The sequence below is a fragment of the Pteronotus mesoamericanus genome, unplaced genomic scaffold, assembly GCF_021234165.1.
Source record: "Pteronotus mesoamericanus isolate MK-2021 breed Mesoamerican mustached bat unplaced genomic scaffold, CSHL_Meso_final scaffold_174, whole genome shotgun sequence".
Taxonomy (NCBI): domain Eukaryota; kingdom Metazoa; phylum Chordata; class Mammalia; order Chiroptera; family Mormoopidae; genus Pteronotus; species Pteronotus mesoamericanus.
The window spans coordinates 29,241,712-29,252,553 of NW_026555309.1; positions in this window are offsets into that span (position 1 = coordinate 29,241,712).

Consider the following 10,842-nt stretch of genomic DNA (forward strand, 5'->3'; position numbering starts at 1 on the left):
TACCAAGAAAATTATGGAAGAAATGGTAGAAGGGAGAAACTGATTGCAAGAGAGATATGATACTATAATACATCTATATTTTCTTCATTGAAATATAGAAAAGTATTTTTGCCTATGATAACATATATGAATGAGTGTATGTGTGTTCAAAATCTATGGCAGAAAATTTAAAAAGAGATCTTACTCAAATATTTTGAGTATATATGTATCACCTACTAATCTATCACCCAACAATCCTATTTTTAAAGGCATAGAGGTTCATTTTTCAACAGGAAATCAGATTGTCATTTTTTTCAAAAACATGCATTGACTACTAATATTATTAACACACCTATCAGGGCTAGTTATTTATCTGGATGAAGAAGATGTATGAATGACCCAGGGACAAGGACAACAGTGTGGGAATTGACTATGGGAACGGGGAGGGGGGGAGATGGGTAGAGGAGGGCAAAGAGGGGGAAAATTGAGACAATTATAATAGAATAAACATGATTTTAAAAAATAAAAATAAAAGAGAAGAAGAAAATTCCAAGTTACATATCATTACCTAATTCCCTAGTACAGCCTAAAGATCCATAGCATGCCAGATTCTTCCATCTGTATGAAAGAAGCCACATTAATATCTTTTGTTTTGTACACTGTTTGTAACTATAATCTTTTGTATATGCTTTTGGTATCATCATACCAGATTATAAATATAACTTGCGATACTTTAAGCATTCCCCTAATGTTGACATAATTAAATAAAGAAAATGACCTGATATATTTACCTGCAATGATTTGCCCTGTCTCTTCTGGTTGCTTGTAACAGAATTCCGCAGGGTATCCCAGTCTCCTTTTTACCGATCTCTGTCTCTCTCTCATAGTCTAGTCTTAGTCTATAGCAGCCAGAGAAAACATAAGAGAAAAATAATCTTAAATCACCTCATACTATTTATCTACTTAAAACACTCCAATAGCTTCCTAATGCTGTTAGAATAAAACCCAAATTCTTCATCTTGATAAAGAAATTCCAACCATGCTCTGATTCATGCCCACGTATCTGACTTCATATACTTCTCTTCCTTTCATAAGGTTTTTGCTCCCTTGATACTCTGACTGTCTTTTGAAGCTTTTTTCACCAATTGCTGTTATTTTTGACTCCGGGATCCCTGCCTGAAACACTCTTCCCAAAGGACCTCACATACCTTGCTTCTCCTAATAATTCAGAACTGAAATCCAATAGTCCCTCCTCAGAGAGGCCAGCCTGACTACTTGGTCTAGACTAGATCTTGGATAGCACTTATATCTATGAGAACTCACTTTTGGTTCATTGATTTCTATTATTTGATTCTCACTACTAGAACATTGCTCTATCACACACAGTGGTCATAATAGTGAACATTCACTAAATAACTGTCACATTCATTAATTGATTGAATGGAACGAGAGACTTGGACATAAAGAACAAATCGACAGTGACCAGAGAGGCAGTGGGAAGAGGACAAGGGGGGATAAAAGGGAAGGGACAAGCAAAGGAATATGAATAGAGGACTCATGGGCACAGATAATGGGCGGAGATTGATCGTGGGAGTGGGGGGGACGGAGGAGAGGTGGGCAACGGGGAAAACGTTGGGACAACTGTAACTGAACAACAATAAATTTTTTAGAAAGGATAATAGCAAACACTAAATAAATGATTGCACAGTTATTTCAATTCTTATAATAAACTGCTAGGTATATATTTTAATATCTGAAGAACTGAGGTATAAATTATGCTTATTTGTATCTGATCGTTGATAGAAGCTAATTGAAAACTATGAAATATTTATTTTTATATCAAATACTCTGTCTTAACTGTAATAATTAGACTATGAATCTTGTGTAATATTATGTGATTTCCTAATAATTTATATTTAAGTTGATGTTTACAAAATGATGTATAGGTATGAGAAAATAGAGTACACATATTTGAATATGTTAATATTTATAATATATGATATTTTTGCAAGTGGCAAGTTTTGATAAGAAACAATGAAAAGAAATATGAAAGTAAGGAGAAGAAAAAGAGAGGAGAGAGGCAAATAGAAAGGGAGAAAAAACAGAGGAAGGGGAATAGGATCAACAGATATTGTAAAGCAAGTCTACTGAGAGAGCCTAGCATTCTTACTTTTAAATAAGAGAACCATTAATTTAAAGGCATCGTTATCAGTATAGTTAATCAATTTCAGCAAAAATTGATTCTGATATAGCACTGTTAATATCAATTCAAACTTTAAAAATGATGAATGTGAAATAAACAACAGAGAGACACTTGCTTTATTGGAATCGAGGAATTAAAATCAATTGTGATAGCAGTCACTTGGGCCCTAGCGTCACACAAGTGGGACTGTGAAAAGGTCAATGCAATTGTCTGCCTAGTTAGCAGCATGACCGGCCAGGTTTTATAGATCTGGTTCTGGACATAGTATATGATATAGCTATTTTTTCACCTTTTTTTGATATCTAGCTGACAACTACATATTGTATATATGTAAGGTACATACTTGAGGATTTGATATATGCTCACATTGTGAAATATTCACCAGGATCTCTTCCTGTTGCATTGTTACTTAAAAACCTTCATCTGCACACAATACCCATGTACCACACATTTGCAGACACACACAGCTCTGTGAACTTTTCTTTCATGCTAGATGTTATAAAATGTATGTTATGACATTTACATGCATTTATACATAATATATCAAAGAAAAATTTTAGTTGATCAGTGGCGGCACAGACTGCATGATGAATTTCACAAGGTCTCATCTGCTGAGCTAATATTCTAGAACACATTAGATGTAATTACTTATTACTAGATGCTATAATCTAATTGTAGCCAGTATTAAGATTCATATTGTTTATATTGACATTGTTCTTAATTTCCTCATCAAATTAAAGTATTTTGTAAATAAGAACTGTGAGAGTAAACTGTTGGCGTATATAAATATATATGTGTATATATATTTAAAGTTCATTTTTCTTTAAAATATTTTAAAAAGACAGTTGTGCTTTATTATTCTCTCCAATTGTGTTTCATTATAATATTTAAAAATAGTATTTAAATATGTGGACATTGAAAGCATTCATATATTTCAAATTCTATTAATATTTATAAGATACTTTGTTTCTGAAAATATTTTTTTCCAATATGTGTACCAGGATGGTGGGTGCCTAGTCCTTTATAAATAGGTAAGTTAATTAATACAGTGAAATAAAAAACATATTATAGGACAGTAGTCTGTGAATTGTGTGAGGCACTAAATAACATAGTAAAAAATATGGTCTTAGATTTTGTCCTCATGCTGCTTTTATGCTACCAAGTAGGACCAAAACCATGAACACCCAATGAGACAAATGATCAGTATGTGGCATACTATCAAATACAAACATATATTCCCTTTTCTGAATTGCATAAGAAAAAAAGTTTTGTGGTTTTTTGGGTTTTTTTTGGTAATGGATAACTTTTAAGAAGTTCTGAAGTTAAACTGAATCCTAGAATGATGGAGAACCAGAGGGCAACACAGGATGCACCAAAACCTTAAAGGCAAGAGAGAGCACTTTAAGACAAAAAAACAAAAGCTCAGAATACCAACAGAATATGTTTTCTGTGGTGGACTCAAAAAGGAAAACGTACAGCTTTAGGAAAAAATAAAGGGACAGTTTAAATAGGGTTTTTCAGCTTTGTAAATTGCCTGGATTTTAATCTCAAGTTCAATGACATAGTTTATGTAAAGGCTTTGTATGAACAAAATTTCAGGTAAATTTCTATTTTTAGAAGGATCTCTGGGGTAGGAAAAACTGGAAGCACAGAGACCTGTAGAAAGTTGCTGCAGGTATCTAGTTGGGAAATAATGGCAGGACAGAGACAGAAATATTGAAGTTAAAGACAATAATCATTCTCTTATACAAAATAATAAACCACAAAGCTAACTTGTACTCTGAGAGGAGAGGTAAGTTCAAAACAATAGAAAACTCAGGCTATTTTATTTTTCTAGAGGTAGAAATATTAAAATATTAAAAAGAAGACATTATATGTGAACTATTTGAAGTATCTAAGATATTGCACTGTGCACACTATGTTAAAAACATGTTTTTTTTAATCTTAGTGGTTTTCAAACTATACATCTATAACAGCATTAGCATAACCTGAGAACTTAATAGAAATATAAATAATTATGCCCCAGCCAGGCCTACTGACTCAGACATTGAGATTTCAGATAAACAATCTGATTTTAACAACCTGCTCTCCACCGCACCTCCCAAGCTGGTGATTACAATACATACTAAAACCACTGCCACAGTAAAATCTGCATTTTTTGGTCTTGTTTGTTTATTCATTTTGTTTTGTTTTATTGTTAAATATTCCCTCATTTGCTTTTTAATGTACATTTCAAAACAGCACATCAAAATTTCAATTTGCAAAGTGAAGGTTTTTCAAAATAGTAAGGAATACAGGACATTACACAAATCATTGGAGACACAAATAATCAGAAGCACAAGGGCCTGATAATAAGGCGCTACGTAAATTAACTAAAATATCTTATAATGAACAAAAGTGAAGGGCTTGACTGGGTTCAGTAATGTGAAATTCTGGCAACTTTGATATTTTGCAGGTTCACTTTGAATTGGTTTTAAAGGGCAATATCTTTAGGCAAACTGTTATATTTGCATTAGTTTCCCAGGGCTTCCTTTAAAATATAGTACTACCACAAACTAGGTGGCTCAATACAACAGAAATTTATGATAATTTTGGAGACTAGAAGTCGAAAATCAAGACGTCAGTAGGCTCGTTCCTTCCGAAAGCTCTAAGGGGGAACCTGTTCCATGCCTCTGGTGGTTGTAGGCAGTCTTCCATAATCTACAAATTAAATAATGTGTTGTAGAGTTAACTATTATTGATACAACTTATTTTAGATGATACGAGGGTAACAGAGGGAAGAAAACAGTTATATTTTAAATGTATTAATAACAAATATAAGTACATATTTATAACAAATAGGAAAGAATTACTCAAGTAATGAGTCCATTCTGCTAGTGGTCACATGGTCATTGCTAATATTTATAACTACCTTTCTCCACTCCCTGTTCAATAGCCTCTTTGCTCTCAGCAAGCACCTCAGGCGCTCAAGGTTCTTTGTTCGGTGGGTTTATCCTACTTTGCTACTGACAGGTCTGCTCCCTAGTAGTCCTGCCTGGACTGGGTTGTAGTTCTCCGTTAACTTTAGCCATAGGACTTATGGTCAATTTAATATAGCAATATGATGTACTGTGGAAGGAAAAGGTGATCATGCCCCCTGAGGACCAAAATATGACATAGGAATTGACAGTTTATAGCCCTCTAATGAAGGATGGTGAAAGTATGTTGTTGCCCTTGCCAGCTGAAATCAGTCTGCTTCTGGTCTTGCTCACTAACAGGAGATATACTACTTTGTTCACGCAATGAAACTACATCTGGAACAGCAGCTGCAAGTGGACTCACGAAACAGCTGATTTTGTGATAAGCCACGCTTATTCCCCAAGATCCATTTGTTTTCTTCACAGGACCAATAGGCAAGTTGATTGAGTGCACAATAGGAATCATGACCCTTACTTCCCTCAATGCTATGATGGTGGCACCAGCCTCAGTAGTCCCTCCAGGAACAGAGCATTGCTTTCAGTTAACCATTGTTCTAAGCAGAGGTAGTTCTAGTGCCTTCCGCATTCCTAGAACAGCCCTCATTCCACAGATCAGGGAAATCAGTGTAGGATTCTGTCAGTTGCTAAGTATGTCTATCACAAATATGCATTTCAGAACTGGGAAAATTACCACTATATGCATTTGAGACCTCACATTACATAAAGTGTAGGATGGTTTCAGTGATGATTCTTGAGCTCAATGCTTGAAGTGTTCTACAGACACAGAAGTCAAATAAAATCATATTAAAATGATTTTACATAAATCAGTAATTTATAAATGATTTATAAATTGAGTCTATACAAAGCCTCAACTATCAATATTTTGCAGTACCTATCACTGGATAGTTCCTAAGCCTGTGATGGAAAGAACTTTGAAGCACTAATAATAAAAAACAAACAAACAAACTTAATTGTAGTAAATGTTATTACTTATGATAATACTCTTCCATTTAGATGTATACACTCACCTCTAAGGATATCCAAGTACTGTCCAGTATTATCCCATTAAGGTAGGCACATTATTAGAATAACATTATAATTTTCTTTAAAAGGACACATCTGTTCAACTCATTAGGATAATTTCTTATTTGACAATCTGAAGGAAAATGGCAAGTAAACCATAATTAAATGGAAAGTAGTAATATTGTAGAAATTTGATTGCAAAACAAAACTGATGTGTAAAATCAATAATATTAAATAAATATATTTATAGTTACATTTTATGGCATACCTACAACATGTGATACACTTTGTTTTTCATGTATTTATTATTTGGGTCACACAGGAACCTGTGAGTTAAATGCTATTTTTATCCACAATTATGTGTGAAGAAACTCAAACTCAGGTAGTAAAATGATATGCCTAATATCACACATAAATTTTTGACTTGAACACAGGATTTGAACGCATACCATTTACTGGTATAGTCTTTATTCTTGTTCTCTACAGTAGATAAGGAGAAATGCAAGAGTTAGGCTTGTTTTTAGTGAAAGTGGTCACTACCCAACATTTAATCGAGCACCAAATACATATGTGTTGGCTGCAGCACTGGGTTACCCCCTGATGTCCATATGACACTCTCCCACCTCTACTTCAAATGTCTCCCCAAGTCCCCCTTCCCACTGATGCAAGCCTTTCCACTTTTTGTGAAAGCACTACTACCATATGCCAACTCCTCATCAGATATCTCTTCATTTTCCTCCGTAATACTTACACTTCTAACACACTACATATCTCATATACTTATACTTGTTTTCCTCCTCATTAGAATGTAAACTTAGTGAGTAGTTAGAGTTTTGTCTAATCTCCCTCCCTCTTCCTTCCTCCATTCCTTCTTTCCTTTCTCCCTCCCTCCCTCCATCTCTCCCATCCTTTTCTCTGCCTCTTTTCCCATTCTTCCCTCCTTCTTGTCTTTTTCTGTAGTTCCTCTTTCTTCCCTTTATACTCCCAATACCTAGAATATTTTAACCTGTTTCTCAATAAATATGAGTTAAATATATAATTAGAATAATTTTTCATTAAATTAGGTGTTTTTGTTATTTTCAAACAGAAGTATACAAATTATTAACACAACTAGAGGTTATCAGGAAAGGCAGCAAGAAGCTGGTGTCTGTTGTAGTTTTGGGTTCTCAAACATAGTGAGGGTTCCCATCAAAGAATATTGTGTGCATTCCAACATATTACATTCCAAATACTGCAAGACTGAGTTTCTTTGCTAGGGATTTAAGTTTGTATATTCTTCATTTCTCCCTGGATTCATTTGGCCCTGGAAAACTTTTCTTCACAACGTTTTATAATATTTGAACATGGTTTAAAATATACCAAATAATGCCATTTTTCCTTTATCTGACAAATAAAAATGAGTAAACATTAACTGTTAATTAATATTTAAACTTTCATTAGTAAAGCTGATTGCTGTAATCATCAAAGATTATCTGAAAATAAATAATCATTACATTTGTACCTTGAAATGAATTCAGTTTATTGAAGATTCTAATAATATTATATAGCTTGAAAAATCACTTCTTAAAAAGTCTATTTTGACATTATCTGTGTCATAAATGTATATTTCTGATTTGCCATTTCAGCTACTCATGTGAGCACCAGTCTGCTTATCAATTAATAATATTCATTATATCAAAGCAGGGGCTTTTACTCAACTCTCATTTCCTTGTAAACTGTGTTGAAACCTAATAATGGTGCTCATATTATTCATTTTTAATTTTTTCAAATTGAATAAATAACAATAGAACATTTGTTGGCAGATCACTTTTACTCTGCCTAAGCAAATATATATTAGCATTGTAGGCAAGTCCATTTCTTCCTATGCATAGAGATTATACCTCATAAAGACTAATCATTTACAGTCTAAATCAGGTTGAACAAAACAGACGTTATGTAAAAATCTTATGACTAGCTCTGAATTTAGGAAGAAGAAAAAAATATCTCAGTACATTTTTCCTCTTATATGAATTACTCATGTGGCAAGAGCTAATTTATAGTCTCTAAATCAGTGATTTTGTCCAAATACAAATTAAACAATCTCCCAGCATGCATATATAATAATAAATGCTTTTCAACATTAGAAACATTAATTTTATATGAAGTCTAACTGTCATTTGATGAAAGAATTTTGCCGATAGCTTTTTCTGTTTTCTCTGTGAGAATAATATTCTCATTAATATTATATCTGATTTTGCTAACTCCTTAGAAGAAGTTTGGCTTGGGCATGTTTTTATACAAGTGGGACAACTTTGAATGATGTTCCTGTTCAGGGGCACACTCTTGCCTTTAGCAACAAAATTAATCAATTTTGTATGGGCAAACATTACTTTGGTTTTCTTGTGGAAAGTACACTTTTTCCTGAAGTAGTCTTTGCTTTATTTTTTAAAAAAGGAAGATTCACATTGCTGATGCTTCATAATACTATTTCAAGATTCACAAATGACTACCTACTGAAGAATAGAATAAGTCAAATAAATTTCATATTTCAGATATTCATCATCACACTTCCAGTTCTCTCTTGTTTTGGTTTGGTTACTTGTTCAAAACCATCACATTCACAGAATCACTTATCTCACCACTCAAGATAAAAAGTTTTATATTAAAGTTGTGTTTTCTCCTTAATTCAATAATATCATGTTGAATTATGTTGTATTCATTTTCATCATTTTACCCCTTCATAATAACTTATGAAGTATTAACCTAATTTTTTTATAGCTCATGTGTGAGACTAAAAACTGAAAATATAACAACTTAAACATAGCAAAAATAGAAAAACATGTGATCAGATGTAAAAAATAACTAATTAAATGATAATAGATAAAAACTAACAATTTTTATTCAGATAATGATATTTTACCCTGATGTTTAGTAAGAGAATTGTGTCATTTTATTAAAGGTTATAATTTATTATATATTTAAAATTTATGGAATGTTTATTAATACAATTGACTTATTGCTTTTCTGTGTTAAAACTACCAAATAGCCTGAGAATAATTAAATAGACAGAAGAACCACAAATGATTCTCAGATTAAATTTCTGACTTCCTGCCCTCATCATAATTGTGATTGTATTAAATTAAATTGAGTTCAGTTTGTTCAACTAAAATCTTTATTGAGCCACATTTGTACCAGGCATTGTATTTATGGTGCAAATATAAATAAACAAGTCTTCTGGTTAAACATGGTAAGCTGAATAATAATTAAAACACTTGAGGGAAAAACACTAAATTCAGAGATTTAGGTCGAATCAGAATGTCAGTGTGGGACATTCTGAATGAATTTTACCAAAGTATCAATTACTTCACAATTACATGCTGTTTTAATCTTTCTTGGGCAATCTTGGCCACATGAGAAATTGGCCCCATTGATTGACTATAATAGGCTTTTACTAATTATTTTATCTCTCTATTTATTCCATTGTCTAAGGACTCATTAACTTTAGATTTAAGCTGCTCAAGTGATTTTCAGTGAAGCAAAATAACTTTGTTTAAAATCCCATTTGTGCTGTCAGATCACTTACAATAGTATATACTCATTATTTTTTCTATAATTTCTTTGAGTCCAATACCTCCACCACTTTTATATTTGCAGAACCAATGGATGAGTCAGATATAGATAATGTGCTAAAATTATAACTTTATTAAGCTGTTGCTCTCTTCAGTAATTCAACCAACAATTTTTTCATTACCACTACACGTGAATTACACTAACACTTGGTATTGCTAATTATTAAGTAAATAACATGATCACAAATATCTATCTTTGTTAATGAATGAAAATTATAAATGATTCGAAGTTGCTTAGTAATGTTTCTTCGATGATATCCCCAAGGTATATTCATTCTACTTGGATTTAATTATAAAGTTGGTTGTGGGGCAACTAAGCATCAGGAGAGCAGTTGTTTTGACTTAGTATTATATTTTTTGATACTGTACTTTGTGGTCAGTTATATGCCAAATGATATGGTTTGAAATTCTAATTCCGCACTTAATTTGTATTATGCCATCATACGTAAGGGAAATCAATAGAGTGTATAAATACATTTAAAAATATATGGTGGTAATTATAGGTTACCAATTCTAATATTACATAGATGCAAGTTTATAATCTGATTGTACTTTACTATTTTTTTTGGCTATGTTAAAAGTAGTTATCCATGGAAATTTTAAGTAAAAATAATATGGATTTCTAAATTTGAATAATTCCATTGTATCCTTATCCTATAGTTATATTTTCCTTAATTTGTATTTTTTGTGCACTGAAACTCTAAAATCACTCTTGCAGAAAAATACTGATGTAAAAAAATATGGCTTGTTTACATTTTAAAACTAAAAGAAAGAAAAGCTGTAAATTATTACAAATAATTTTATTTTGGAAAGTATGTATTTATATTTGGACACAATTGTATTAGAGATTAAAAAAACTAGAAAATATCTAAATCCACAGTAAAGACAAATTTGGTGCTGGTTAGTGACTCAATGTTTAAATTATTTCTTTGAATTTATTTCTGTACAGTTTAGTCAAGTTAGCCAAACAATATATACTTTTTATGCAATCACAAGATTTATGCTTTAAACAACTGAGTTCACATCAATCAATAGAAAATAAGCACAAAATAAAAGAGTAAAAGTTTAATAT